This window comes from Lissotriton helveticus, chromosome 8 (assembly GCF_964261635.1).
Source record: "Lissotriton helveticus chromosome 8, aLisHel1.1, whole genome shotgun sequence".
NCBI lineage: Eukaryota > Metazoa > Chordata > Amphibia > Caudata > Salamandridae > Lissotriton > Lissotriton helveticus.
The window spans coordinates 379,695,957-379,711,089 of NC_136069.1; the positions used below are offsets into that span (position 1 = coordinate 379,695,957).

Here is a 15,133-nt window from a genome sequence, read left to right on the forward strand (position 1 = left end):
AGGGCGAGGATCTTCTTCTGCTTGCCCACCCATGAGAAGTATATTTGTGAGGTAATTTTTTTACCAAAGGGACCTAATCAATCAGCATTAATTGCCGGCATTGATTGGATTTGTTGTCATCCTCCTACACAGCACTAACGGTTACGCTTGTGTTGAGTGCACTGTAGGCCTAGTCGAGTGACTCGACACAACTAGAGTTTGTAACTCTATGTACTAGGCTATCCCCGCCACCATTATGTTTTATTGTATTTTTTGCATATTGTTTTGCAGTAGGTTCTGTACTGTACTTCGTTCTACTACTGCTCCAACAGTCTCTCTCAGGCGACTGACTGTCTCATTTTCTTTTTTTGCTAATGCTACTGCTGTGCCTAAGTTAAACATCAAGCACAGGTAAGAAAAGAAATTTGGGGGAGGCATAATTAATAATACATATTTTTTCATTAATTCAATTTCACACACCAGCCGCCGGTATTCCCTTTGTATGGCCTTCAGCTTCCGGCACCAGGCCTTGGCTGCCAACTCCTTCCTGTCCGGTTTCCCTTTTGGAAGGAGTAGCTATATCAAGAAGAAAAAACAAGACTATTGTAACATATACTCTTAGCAAAGCAGTAAGACAAATTCATTTTACACATAGTGGCATGGTAGCACCAGCAAGCAGAGTATACAACATTTGTGGTATGTATCTATCCTCCCACTTCCTCGGCCTCTAACATTTGTGCATTCAACCACCCATGCATCTGATTCCTATCAGCCACCTATGCATGCATGCATACCACGTATCCTTCTCTGCCAGTCATAAATATTAAATCTCGACCGTCCTTCTTCCTTCCACCCTTCTTTCCCTTTTCGTTCAACCCATCCATCAAGGTCATCTGATCTGACTATTAGTTTTCTCCATAAAACTTTCACAGCTGAGTTGAAGTCAGATAGAAGAGACCATTGGTTACTCAACACTCCCGCCACTAATGCTTTTGCTAACGCTAAGTAAATGGTGTCTTTTTCAACAATTTCTTACTTAATAAGTCTCAACAGTACAGTATACAGTACACCGTTGCAGTGAGTGTAATGTCAATAAATAAGGATTAGGAATATAACTTACCACCGCCTGCCACTGCTCCTGGCTCACCCCCTGCAGTTCCTCCTGCAACTGCCGCATCTTCTTCTCCCTCAGCAGCCGCGTCGCCTTCACCGCTGGCCCCGGCACTGGTGGTCGGTAGTACGCCTAGAAAAAACCTTACACAGTTTTTAGATGCCATATACACCTCCCCCTATTTTTCACTAGCAAGATTGTAAAAAAAAGTTAATACATACATATACAACATACATCACTAGTACAAATCAGGTAGTAGAATAGACACTAGTAGTGTAATATGGTCCCTAGGGTCATTCTAGTCTTTGAATAGTTAGGCCGAGCCATGCAACCATTTTACTTTTGTGTCTTTTACTTTTGTGCAGGTGACCTCGCAGCTTGTTGTGTAAGACGCCTTTGAGCCTACATGAGCACATACTGCTACTGTCTGAGCGCTGCATACAAGGTCGAAAAACAAGCCACTTTGTTATGGAGCTCTGGTGTTAGTCCATATTGCTTATCCATAAAAATGCTACACTTTTTGGCACAACTGAAAAATGCTTGCAATATACTAACACGCACCATTTTTCTCTTAACAGACGGAAGATTCCCTTCTCCGAACCAGAGCTTTTCAGAGCATATGATGTAACTAGTACTAGGATCGTCTAAGGTGAGGGGTCCCCAGGATTCGCTCAGAGATCTTCATTTATAATTTTATATAAACTATATTCCTACCAAGGGGAGGGTGGTGCTTCCACCACTGTTCAGTTATCATGATTTCGCCTTTTGTCTTCTATGGACTTGTAGTTGTTGTAAGTGTAACTAAGTGTAACAATGCTTATTGTTTTAATATTATGCATTTTGCTGCTGGTGTTGCATTACAGAACAATGTACGGAGCTTGTCAGTTGAAAATAAACCTTTTGAACTTACATAGACTCGGTAGTATTTGGTGTGGACTTATACGAGTGAGTGAGCGAAAGGGTGTGCATTGCTTCCGCGACTGAGAGGTCGGGAGTGTTATATTCTGGGTTATCTACTCATTGGGTATCTTGGGGGGTTCGGAGAGCTAATAGTAATGAGACACTATAACTAGTCGGTCAGGGGATTGTGGTGGGTTCTGTTTGAGGTGTGAGGAAGGTCCAACCTCCCATCATCAACGTCGTATTTTCTTGTGAAAAGTTATGTATGTGCACAATCCCTACAACTGTAGTAGTATGTCCTATCCTATCAAAAATAGTACAATCTGGTTGGGCATTTTGTTGGTGGGAATTGTCAAAAAGCATCAAGATTAAGAAGATTAGAAGTAGTCGAAGAGGACAACCCAAAGGACTGGACTCAATGGCTAGACCTATTGGTGAATCTGAGTTTTATTTAAAACCATTTAAATAAAGAGTGGCCAACTGGGCAAGCTTAGCTACAGACAGACTAATAGTCGTAGTACAGAGAGTCATAGTAGAGGCAGTTAGAGGCAAGGATAACAAGAATTTAGAAAGAGATAGTCTAGATGAAAGAAGAATTGGTAAACAAATAGCATTAGGAAACAAACAATAGTTCGGAAAAAATTAAGGTGCAGTAAAAGTTAGGGAATAATAATTATTAATATTAACCGCGGCGAAAATTTCGCTGCAGTGCAGCACTTTGATCAAGTGGACGGGGTCACGTCGGCCAACGGACGTGCGCAGCACTACGGAGGTAGTGCTGGCGACAGCCATTGGCCGACAGAAGCAGCCAAGGGGTCAACAACAGGAAGACTTACTGGGGCCACCAGCAGAGCCCTCGATAGAGGAGCGGTCCTGGTCTTGTTCCTGTCCCTGGTGTCCTCCAGCTGCGGCCACCGAATCTGACCCCATCTTCTTGCCCCTGGATGCTGATCATGAAATATATAAGAAAGAAAGAGACAAACATTGATGACTGGTGTGAAACTAATATAATATTTTTTTAAACGGTCAAAAAAACATTTATGGAAACAACAATTGCAATAAAATTGAACTATCTAATTTGGTCGACTAGTAGTATCTGGGGATTCGCGGACAGACTAGTTATTATTTATCAACACTAATCCAGTGTTCCATTCTGATTCCAGAATACTAACTAAGCTTAAGTACCACCTGACCTACCCCACCTATTGCAGACGGGCCAATTGTTCACTAAGTCTGGACTTCCATTTATTTTAGTCCTCAAAAATGCATAGATGGAGGACACATGCCTACATTTTTGCATACACCAAATTGTTGGTTGGTTGCTGCTGATGTTCTGCAAGTGCTAAGCCTATTACCATTCACTATACAAACTACAAAAGGTTCTACTAAGGACTTGGGTAAGCAGCATTCAGCAGCATGTGAAGTAACAGAGGGTGCGTCAAGCAGACCACTAAAAAATTAGCAACTCATACTAATAAGTAACTAAACCTATCAATCCACCACTATCTCCTAGTGACAGGAGGACACAGGAAGGACTAGAGTCTCTCTAGCATTACCTAACTTAAGTTCTATAAAAGAAACTCTTACATAATCATGCTAAGCGAGCGCAAAGTTGCAAACAAGTAAGATTAGTAGCGCCGAGCACCTGTGTCATAACAATCACAAAAGATTTGTAAACGTATTTCCCTGCAATGTAAGCAGCAGCATTCTTGCTGGTTGGAAAAAATATATATTCGCAATATATAACACAGAGCAGAAGAACACAAAGTAGTAATATTAAATAGCTACTCACCAAGCCCTGGGACCTCCACTCCTAGCAGGTCCAGCAGGTCCTGCTCCCAGTCCAGAATATCGGACCACTGGTGCGTCAACTGGTTATTGGTGCGCCGGACACCAGAGCAGCGAAACACTGCCCGGCACACCTTTCCCCAATGCTGCCGACGCTCCTGGAGCCCGTACCCGGACCAAGGCCTGCCGCCAGGGTTAAGGGGAGGTTGCGCTGCACAAAAAAAAAAACAGTGCGGCCACCTCCGCCTCACCTAAAAAGGCCTGTGGCTGCACCCCGTGTTGGCATCGCATTCCGCAAGGGAAGCGGTAGCGGCTCTGACTATGAACCCACCAGCCCTTTGCTATGGTTCTGGGTAGGCCAGGGGGCGGAAAAGAAAAGATAGGAATGAAAAAAGTAAGTAAAAGAAATGAAAAAAGCAGGAAAAAGAGTGAAAAAGTAGTGAAAAATACACAAAAAGTAGAAAAAAACTCAAAATATAGAATCAGGAAAATAGAGAGATAGATAAAAAAATAAAAACGATTTTAAAAAAGTTTCCAGAAACAAAGGTTTGAAATGATAGAGGGAGGATTGAAAAGCAGGCCCAGAACCATAGCAATAAAGTGAAAAACAAGATGGACGCGCCCATTGCGACCACATGGAAATTTGCTTGATATTTCCCCCCGCAGTAAACAAAGAAGGGCTGGCTCTGATCAGTAAGGCTGAGCCAAATAATTAACCAACAAAAAGGAGATGCCAGTACTGATATACATCATTTATGAACCAATAACCACCCAAACCTGAGCAAGAGATCAGAGAAGGGGCTTACTAATTAATAGTTTTTTATTCAAAATATTTTACAACATATATCACAATTTGTTTTATAAATGTTGATGCACAATAAATTTTACACAAAAACACGTGTGACAAAAGGATATTAAATAAACATTCAACCATTCATTCTATTCAGTCATATCACAAGCAACAATAACATGTATACTGATTAGAGAAGAAGAGGAAAGAGAAATTAAATAAGAAATCAATGAGAACGAATACCACAAGTCTACAAATCCTTTCATAAACCATTGAACTAACTAATATGTGAGTACATTCTTGCATCTACAGGGTTTGTTTGAACTTAAGATTGGTGTTTATAAAGTAATGTACAATCCAGTGGACCGGGTTCAACAGAATTAGATGCCCGGGCACTTTTGTAGACTGGTGTGGTGGGGCCTACGCGTTTTGAATCCCAGTGGTCAGGGGGGATTCTCTTCAGGGCCTTGAAAGTTCCTATTGAGGATGAAAAATATAAAAAGGGGAAAAAAGAGGAGACAAGCATAAGCGACACAAACTTAGGATCTTTTGTAATATCGTTTTTACATACAAACAAAGGTCACAACAGGTGAACTGCCAAGCAATAAAGACCACCAGTATTTCACACGGTACAAGGGATTGGCTTGGAATGGTATTTACAACAGAACTGGCGCTTCAAGAACGCTTACATAAATCAATGCAACACTATGCTCTAAGAAAAACCCTAACCTTAAAAAAGAAGGTTTACTAAACCCGGGTGCCGGGTTTGGCGTTAGGTGCACCTGCAACAGAACCACAGTTCACATGAAGTAGTTAGTTTACTCACCTCTATCTAATAAAAGGACAGTTGTACTTATAGTATAGGTCCACGTGTCATGCCAGTGCGCTGGAGTCTGTAATAAACCGAAGTTGGATTTTAGACGCATGGATTTAGTTGGCGTCAACTTTAAGCAAATAACAATGCGGGCTGTATGCACTTACCCCTAATTTGTTTTTGTTTTTGTTTTAGCTTATGACCTTCTGTAACAGCCGAATGTAGATCGAAGGAGGGTGAGATGCGAAGATAAACTGTAGGGGAGTAAAGGGAAAGGGGACATTATTTGTGTGACAACGGGCGTGCCAGGTAAGGTTTAGTAGCATGTCCGAAGTGCCAGAAGTAATTCTTACCCGTTTAGTGAATAATGGGTAAGGAGCTTATTTTGCCAGACCGATGAAAACTCCGAGTAGGAAACGAGAGAACAAGCGAAGCCGTCTATTTGGATAGCCTAGGTAGTGAAATTTAGATGCATTTAAAAAAGGGAATTTGCCCATTGTGAACATAAACATTTGTCAAGCCGGTTTTAGATACTAAAAAAGGGTAACACGACTCAAAAAGACCTTACCTAAAAAACTATCAGCCACTCAAATGAAATGAGTTTAATATGAATAACGTTGGGGCTCCTAGCGGGTGGTTCCCATCCCTAGTGAAAAGAAAAAGAGCAAAAACCAATCGATGTTACCGGAGGCATTCAACGGTTCAAAGAAATTCAATCTATTAATAGCGAGGAAGTTCGTACTTAAATGCGCCCTTCGAACGCTCCCTTTTCGGTACAAAATCCCTGGGAGTCCTCTCAGGTCAATAACGAAAACGCTGTATAAATAAAAAAGAAGAAAGAGGGAGGCCACCCGTTTAGCGTTTACTAGAAATATTACAAAACGAGGCAAGTGCCTGACAGCAAGCGGGGGAGGGAGGCTGGTAACTTACTTTGGAATTGGAATAACTGCTCATACCGGTGGCGTCTCAGTCAGCACTACTCACTCGCGCATGGGTGAACACGCGCTTGGTTGATAGAGCTATTTAAAGGGAAACGACCTACTGAGTTACGCCTCCATGGGGGCGTGGTATACCTTTTGAAGCAGTAGCGCACGGTAAATAATGTGTAGTCTACCGAAACGAATGTGTCCATGTGAGGCAAGGGGTTCAAATATTTGCAAATAAATTGGAGAAAGGGGGTCACTTAGGAGGGACATAAAATGCCCTGCAAGGGGTTTTTTGAAGCAAAGAAACCTAGAGGATATAAAAATGCATTCTATAAGCCCAAATCCTACTGGGCGCAGGAGCAGCGGGAATTATACGGGCCTACCGTGTCCTCATAATTTAAAGATTTCACTCAATTCGTTCAAGCCAGACACTGCTGTATCAAATTTGACAATAAGCAGTGCTTCCCTTTTAGACAGTTTTAGATTCCAGTCGCCTCCGCGTGGGTCTTTCTCAACTTTAGAGATGACTGTCCACTGTAGGTCTCCAATTTGGTGTTGCATCCTTGTCCAATGGTTGACCAAAGGCGCATTTTCTACTTTTCGTTTCAATCTAGACTTATGTTGACTGATCCGCTGGCGTACTTCTTGGTTCGTTTTTCCTATATACAGGGAGTTGCAAGGGCACTTTATGCCATATATTACAAATTTGGATTTGCAATTACTGAAAGCATTATGCCTCCATGACACTCCGTTGTGTTGGAATAGCGACCCTTCCAATGTCGAGTCACAACATAGACAAGTGCCACATTTGTGGTGTCCTGCAATTGGGGGTAACCCCATCAGGTGACGCAATGTGGCCTGTGTTTTAGTAGGCATAGCTGCTCTGATAACATAGTTAGCCACACTGTTCTCCTTCTTGAAGGCGAATAGGGGAAGTTGTTGTAGACTTACATCTAAATTCTTTACTAGATGCCAGTTTTGTGAGATAACGCGTTTAAGTTGATTAGCGTTTGGACAAAAGGTTGTAACACATACTTGGCGTTTCTGTTTAGATTTCTCTTTTCGCTCGAGGAGTGTCTCTCTGGGAGTGTACTTAGCTCTCCTCATGCAGTTTTTTACCAGTCTTTTAGGGTACCCACGATCGTATAATTTGGATATCAAATTATCTGCATGGTACTGGTAGTCTTCCTTGAACGTGCAGTTTCTGCGGACCCGCAGAAACTGCCCATAGGGAAGATTTTCCCTGAGACTTCTCAGATGGTTACTGTTAAACAGTAAAGCTTTGTTGCGGTCAGTTGGTTTTATAAACAATGTCGTAGCTAATATGCCTTCTTTGGGGAATACCTCAACATCCAAAAAAGAAATGCGCTTGTTGGAATGTGCCATGCTAAACTGTATGTCCGGTGTTCTGGCATTTAGCCATTGGTGGAACAAGGACAAGTTGTTAATGTCTCCTGTCCACACCATAAAGACGTCATCTATAAAGCGGAGCCATATGCCTATATGATGACTGAATGGGTTGTTGGTATGTATGTAGGTGTCTTCATACAATGACATAAAAAGTACTGCCAGCTCCGGTGCAAAAGGGCAGCCCATCGCCACCCCTTTGACTTGATAGTAAAACTCGTTATTGAAGCAAAAGTAGTTCTTTCTTAATGCAAAGGATGCGAGATCCACTAAGAACTTAGTGGGGACTCGCGTGGGCCTGGGTCTTGAATCTAGAAAAAAAGTTAGCACTGCCACTGCTTCGTCCTGGGGGATCTGAGTATACAGGGACGTCACATCGAGGGTAACCAGTGTGTCCGTCCCTTCACGGAAGTTGACTTTCTCCAATTTGTTGATAAAATCGGTGGTGTCCTGTAAGTAGGAGACCACCTGACTCATGAACTCTTTTAAGAAGCAATCCACGTACTTGGAAATTGGTTCAAGAAGTGAACCACATCCTGCCACGATGGGTCTTCCAGGTGGATGGTCTTGGTTTTTGTGGAGCTTCGGTAAGACATAGAACATCGGTGTTTTGGGATGTTTAATCTTGAGATATTCTGCCTCCTTTGAACCAACAAACCCTTGTTCAAAGCCTTCTTGAATCAGGGCAAAGAGTTGATTTTGTAGATCTTGAGTGGGGTCTTTCCCTATTTTACGATAACATCTGGAGTCCTCCAATTGTCTCATTATCTCGGCGGTGTAGTCATTGGCATCCCATACGACTATCGCCCCGCCTTTATCAGCCTGCTTTATTATAACCGAACTGTCGTTTCTTAAGTCAGTTAATGCCGACATTTGCTCTTTAGTAGTGTTGAATTTGACACATTTTTTGTCTTTTTCCATTGCCGAGATAGCTGATAGCACGGTCTTTTCAAAGATTATCAGTTCTTTTGGGATCTTGCTTGCTGGTGGACAGAACGTAGATTTGTTTCTTAGTCCTGTAACCTCAGTAGAACATTGTATGGGATTTTCAGCGAAAAACAAAGTCAATCTTAATTTTCTGCAGAATTCTATGAATTCCGATTTCAGTTTCACAAAATCTGTTCTTTTGGACGGGACAAAAGTAAGACCCTTAGCTAATATACTTTCCTCTTCTTTTGTAAGCACCTTACTCGAAAGATTGAAAATAGGTGACATATGTAATTTTTGTATTGTTGGCGGCGGGTCTTCATCTCCCAAGGGATTGTATTTCTCACCCTGCCTCGGGGGCGCGTTTGGCCTCTCGATAAAAAAGGAGTCGAAGATTGATTTGGCTGTTGTTGATTTGAATTGATTTTGTGAAACTGAAATCGGAAGACATGGCTTGGCAGTTCGGGCTGGACTGTTCCCATGAGGCACAGGGTCAGACTGATTTGCATATAGCCATGTCTGAAATGGGGTGGCTGAGTGGGCTAAAGAATGGCGATGGATTAAACCCAGATCAGTTGACTGGGGGTGACTGTTTGATTTGCTCAAACGCTCCGTCCATCATGCCCTTTGAATCGCTTTGTTCGCCCTGGGTGTGGCGGGGTATGCTCAGACGTGAGTCCCTTGCTCACTTGGCCACTGGATTCAAGATAGCCTGGCTGATGAGGATTATGAATCCGAAACCGGTCCCAGGATGATTTTTTCCGGTCCATGGAAGACATGGCTTGGCAGTTCGGGCTGGACTGTCCCCATGAGGCACAGGGTCAGACTGATTTGCATATGGCCATGTCTGAAATGGGGTGGCTGAGTGGGCTAAAGAGTGGTGGTGGATTGGACCCAGATCAGTTGACTGGGGGTGAGTGTTTGATTTGCTCAAACGCTCCGTCCATCATCCCCTTTTATACACAAAATGGAACCCAAGGGTTCAGAACGAAATCCCTAAATACGTAGTGAATCCATCGGTCTAACGTGATGAAAACACTCCTACTTGCCGCACTAACTGGTTACGGTTCGCTAATATCAAATTCGTAACAAAACCATGACCTTTATGAAACGGGTTCAGAATTCACTGAACCTCACGAGGGAAGGCAGTGAGCCCGATGGTGCAAGCCACCTTTCGTGATGTCACTTCCTGTCGTGTCGTCACTTCCGGTGACAGCGTTCCCCCACTTCTTTTTTTAGGACTTGTACCCTGGACAAAGGTAATAGGTGAAGCGAGGCAAACTAGGGCTGGCAGCAGGCAGCTGGCCGCTGAGGGTAGTAGTTTTTCAAGAGCGTGACAGGAAGTTTTGGAACCCCCTCATTCATCTTTAAATCCCCTAAACGGTTCACCACATAAATTTACATCATCACACACTGTAGAAAACACTATAGATCTGGAAGATTTTGTGGTGGTTCATCAAACGGGTAGAAATTTATTAGAGAGCAAAAAATCCAAGGAATTCCTATCTCTGTGAATCCTAGCTATAACTACTGAATGACGACCAGATTTAATGTGACTTCTTTCTTTTTATCTATTGTATTCTTTATGTATTTGTTTACATAACCACGTGACAATAAATGTGTAGTAATTCTGAAACTTTACATATGCAGTCTAGTTTATTTTTTGGGCTTCTTTGCTACTTTTAGTAGTTTTGTGCTACATATACAGCCCAAAGCGAATGTAAGCCAATCATCGTTGTTGTTCTACAAAATTGAGATTATTATTTTTTTGCTTGTGGCCAATTATCATTTAGTTTGTGTAGCTCACTGGTAGGTCACTTTTGCATTTTGTTGTTCAGGAGAGCATAAGAAAGATGGTTTCTTTTTAGCTTATTGGTCACAGTTTTTTTTGTGAGCCAGAGAGCATGCAAAGAGAACTTATGTAGATGAAGATGCATCCCATTTTTTATGTTTTTGTTTAATGGGTTCCTTTAGCGTGTGTTCATACATGGGTCTTTCAGTTGTTCATGTAGTAAATCAGAAATTTTACACATGCAGTCCATATTTTTGGGGACCTCCTTGCTACTTTTATTAGTATTGTGGTGTATATGAAATAATACACATCACTAATTTGTGACCCTAACTTCATAACAACTACATAACATCACCTGCAATAGCAAAAAGGATCATCTACATAGTCTAATGTACGTTCCTGTGAAATTTCATTAGTCTGTTCAGCCGTTTTGCTGCTATGTCCAATACAAAAAGTCTATGTAAAATGCATTTGGGTCAAAACCTGTTTTGGAACCCCCCTTTATTCTTTGCACCCCCTTGATAAATCACTGCAAAACTTTCCATCATCTGCCATAGTAGAAGAAAGAATAGGTCTGGAAGGTTTTGTGGATATTCGCCAAATGGGCACAAAGTTATGAAGGGTCAAAAATCTGAGGAATTACTATCCCAGGTAATCCTTAATATAACTAGAGGTCAGAGTAACTATCGCCATTCCAATATATATATATATATATATATATATATATATATATATATATATATATATATATATATATATATATATATATATATATATATATATATATATATATATATGTATATAATATATCCAAATACCTCATCTCGTACACACTTCCCATACATCAGGAAACAGACAAAGCGGACCCAGATTGCTGGTGCTCATTATTTTATTATGCTTTGTGCCCTGCACCAACCGCCATTACGCGTTTCGGCCTTCCAAAGGCCTTGATCACATGATATATATATATATAGTAGAGGAGCTCTCTCAAAGAGCGGCTGCCATGTTCGCTTGCTAAGCCACGCCCCCATCCTTTTAATTTTTCAGCGAACATGGCAGCATCTCTTTAAGAGAGTTTCTCTACTCCACGCAGGAAATCTGCTGTAACCGTCGCTCCCCAGGGTTATTTTAACTGGGTTGCTGAGACTGGGTACCTTCCAGCCTCGGTGACATGACAAACAGTGAGCGGCGAAAACTGCCCAAACCCGACTTCAGACGAGTCCCACTGCAGCCGGCAAGGTTGAGAGAAGGCAGGGGAGGTGGCTCACTTGGGGACGGGGTGACACTGATTGCAAGGCTGCTCCGGAGTGTTTGGCCTTGGTTACCTCTGAAGCATAGAGGAGGCGCCTTCCCCCCTCACCTTGGGGCAACGCCCCCTCAGTCATCCGCCAACCAGGTGAAACTGGGCATAGTGCCTTGGGCCGGGATCGATGTGGCCAAAGATTGGTGCAGGCATTAGGTGACCGCAGATCTGGCGAGGGTGCCAGGGTAGCCCTGCACGAATGAAAGGACACGAGGTGGCGCCCAGAAGCTGATTGTGCTCCGGAGGTGAGTGGCTTCTTGAACATGCCACTGGGGCAGCTAGAGGCCCGCAGGACAAGCATCGGCGCCAGAGGGCCTGGAAGGCCGCGAGCTGGTGCTGCAGTGGCGTGGACGATTGTGAGTGATTGTGAGCCCAGCTGAATGGGTTGATGAATCACTTGTTGAAGGAGGGACTGGACGGGCCCCCCTCTCTCTTGAGCTCTTCTTTGTGACTGCTAGATGGGCGCTAAGGATCGTGGTGGCATGTTGGTGAGAGACCGCTCATGAAGTGATGTGTGCCATGTAGCCCATTTCGGAGGCAGTTATTGAGCCACAGGGCAGTAGAAAGTTATCTTTCAGGGCAAGACCTTTTTCTTCGATACACCTGAGGTGGTCTGGGGCTGGATTGAGGAGTGGCCAACGAGACACCTCAGTGATTATTACTTAGGGGGATGGGTGGCGGTGGCATCAGGGGGCCTTCAAGACAGTGGCACATGGCTCTGAGAAAGCAGCAGAATGAGAGTATGAAGTGCCCATTCCCCTAGTCCTGACAGCCCGACACCAGAGGGAAACCTGCAGCTGAGGTGGTTACTCAGCCCCATTACCTGACAATACTGATCCCCATCGGGGTCTGCTGAACACCCCGGATGACGACTAAGTGATCTTGGGCTGGGGGTACTGAGTAATATTCCCTATACCTGCATGGAAGTTTTGCATGGTTTTAGATCATATATTTTCCTTGGGTGGGGGTGTTTTTTTGTTAGGAAGGGGTTTTATGCTGTAGGGGTGATGCACATCACATGTTTGCCCTGTTGGCTACAGTCCCTAGTTGCACCACGACAGGTACTTCCAGGTCCTGAAATATGGGGGTGTTGATGGCAGGGGAGGGATCTAAGCTGTTGGGGGTTTTTTTCTATGAAGGATGACATTGAATGCTGCGGTGGGGCAGGTATGGTCAGCCTTGCAGCATAGTTTATTGACCTAGCTTGACTAAAGTTGACTCACCCAACCACACGGCCGCTATACGGAGACCAGTGATTCCGGTGTCGCTTAATGTCCTTTCATGGAATGTGAATGGTGTAATGGACAAAATCAAGAGGGGTGGTTTTAAATGTAGCCTCACAGACTGAAGCTGATGTAGTGATGATCCAGGAAACCCATTTTTGGGGGAAAAAACGTCCTTTTCTAGGCCGTAGGGTTTTTTCACAGGTATATCACTCTGGATTTCACTGGGGTTCTGGAGGAGTGTCCATCTTAATCAGGAGATGTACACCCATAGTGGTTGCAAAGACATGGCTTGATAGACTGGGTTGCTATGTGGCGGTTACAGGCACTTTACACAGCCCCTCCAACTTAATTGCTATGCGTTTATGCCCCTCCACTGTTGACATCTGGCTTGGTGACCTCCTTCAGGAGCTTCCAGAGACCCTGTGGCTGATGGGTGGTGACCTCAATGGGGTATGAGACCTTTCCATCGATCGTTTCATGGCCCCCACCATTGCTGGTTATTGCCCAATGCTTTTCTTCACCTTTATGCATATTCTGAACCTCATTGACGTGTGGATGATTCATCACCAGAGTGAATGGGCTATACCCTTTATTATGGGGACCACTACTCCTCCTCTCGGCTAGATTATTTTTTCAGATGTGAGGGCCATTGGGTTCTGGATACTAGAGTACTGGCTTGGTGTTTCTTACCACTCACCAGTGGTAGTTGGCTTCATGTGGGGCCTACGGGGAGGGCGGCCACGGGATGGTGCCTGTACCGCTGGAGCCTTCAGCAAGAAGAATAAGGGAACTGTGCCAGCAGGCTTGTCAACAGTTCCTAGCTGAAAATGAGGGGTCGATGTGGGACCATTGTTAGATTAGCTTTAACCGCAAATAGCTCCTACCATGGGAAAAATTGGGCCTTATCAAATTCTGTCCAAATAATTGAACTAACAAATTCTAGCTATGCAATGCGATGGTGAAATAATATTTTGATCAAACACATGTGGGACAATTGCTATATTTGGTTTAATAACTTTTTAATACCACTGGAATTATTGGTCAGTTAAGGAAGAATTGGGCTCGAATAGATTATGTAGAGATAGCCCAATCAATAGACAAATGCAAACAGTACTGATGGTGTAAATATATTCTGATTTCACACAGGAAAGTGAGGAGTACAAATGTATCTCTTACTGGTTTGCCATGTAAAATGCTTGACATTGAAAAGTAATTTGTTTGACAATTATAAAGGTATAATTTAAATACAATATTTTTATATACATTTGTTTTATACAGGTTTTTAACAGGGGCAATAATACAAGGTTTTGAGGAGCGACTTGCAAAATTTGTTGTCTTGAAAAAGATGGAATATTGACAAAAGCCATCAAAACGCGTCGACGCATTGGTGACATAATCCATGGAAATAATTGGATCTGTAGATACCAAAAGAAATAGTGTATCCAGGCCTAGTTATTGAGTTGTTCCATTGGATAGGTTTTAAGAATGACAAAGTATATTGTCTAAATTTCTCTCTCTCTTTATGTTATGTTATGTTTTGTTTTTTGTACTATATGCATTGTGTGTTTTTTAAACAAGATATGTTGGAGATGAATTTGGGGACATATAATGTGTGCAATGATTTTTGATAAAATATTGTAATGTTTATATATAGGCTTTTTAAATAAAAAGTGTTTTTTGTGATAATCTTTGAGTGTCGTGTATAACGTTTTGTGGGAGTCTATTGTATTAATTGAAGTACTGTACTTTTCTAAAGGTATGACTCAGATGTGAGTTGAGCTTAGTGTTAATAGCTCTTTGCATATTCCAAGGGATTACTTGTGTTTTACTTGTCAATAGTACCCTATTCCATTGGCTAATACGAGGGGTCTCTCTCCCTTTTTTTAAATATATTTCTAGCACAACCCTTTGGGTTGGAGAGGTTACTTCTGGCTAACAGCTTCAGCTGCCCAGTAGTTAAATCTAGCATTGTTAGGTGAACATTATGGACAATTATAAAACCTTTGGTTTCACTGAAGATCAGTTTAATCAATCAATCGATCAACCAAAATCCACGCAATGGTTGTACAGCTGTGATTAGTAATACTAGTCATGAGCAAATGGTAAAAATGTTAAAGGAAAAATTGATATGTACAGAACTACATGCTGAATTTTTTATTGAATATTTAAA

General features: G+C 42.6%; 1 long non-coding RNA gene across 1 annotated transcript in view; it reads left to right on the forward strand.

Annotated features, from left to right (window-relative positions):
• The window catches only part of LOC144772700 (uncharacterized), a 70,818-nt gene extending 56,167 nt beyond the window's left edge, over nt 1-14,651 (forward strand). The window contains exon 2 of the long non-coding RNA XR_013599824.1: nt 14,242-14,651. This is a non-coding gene — a long non-coding RNA (uncharacterized LOC144772700). The remainder of the gene's footprint in view (nt 1-14,241) is intronic.
• The last annotated feature ends 482 nt before the right edge of the window (nt 14,652-15,133 follow it).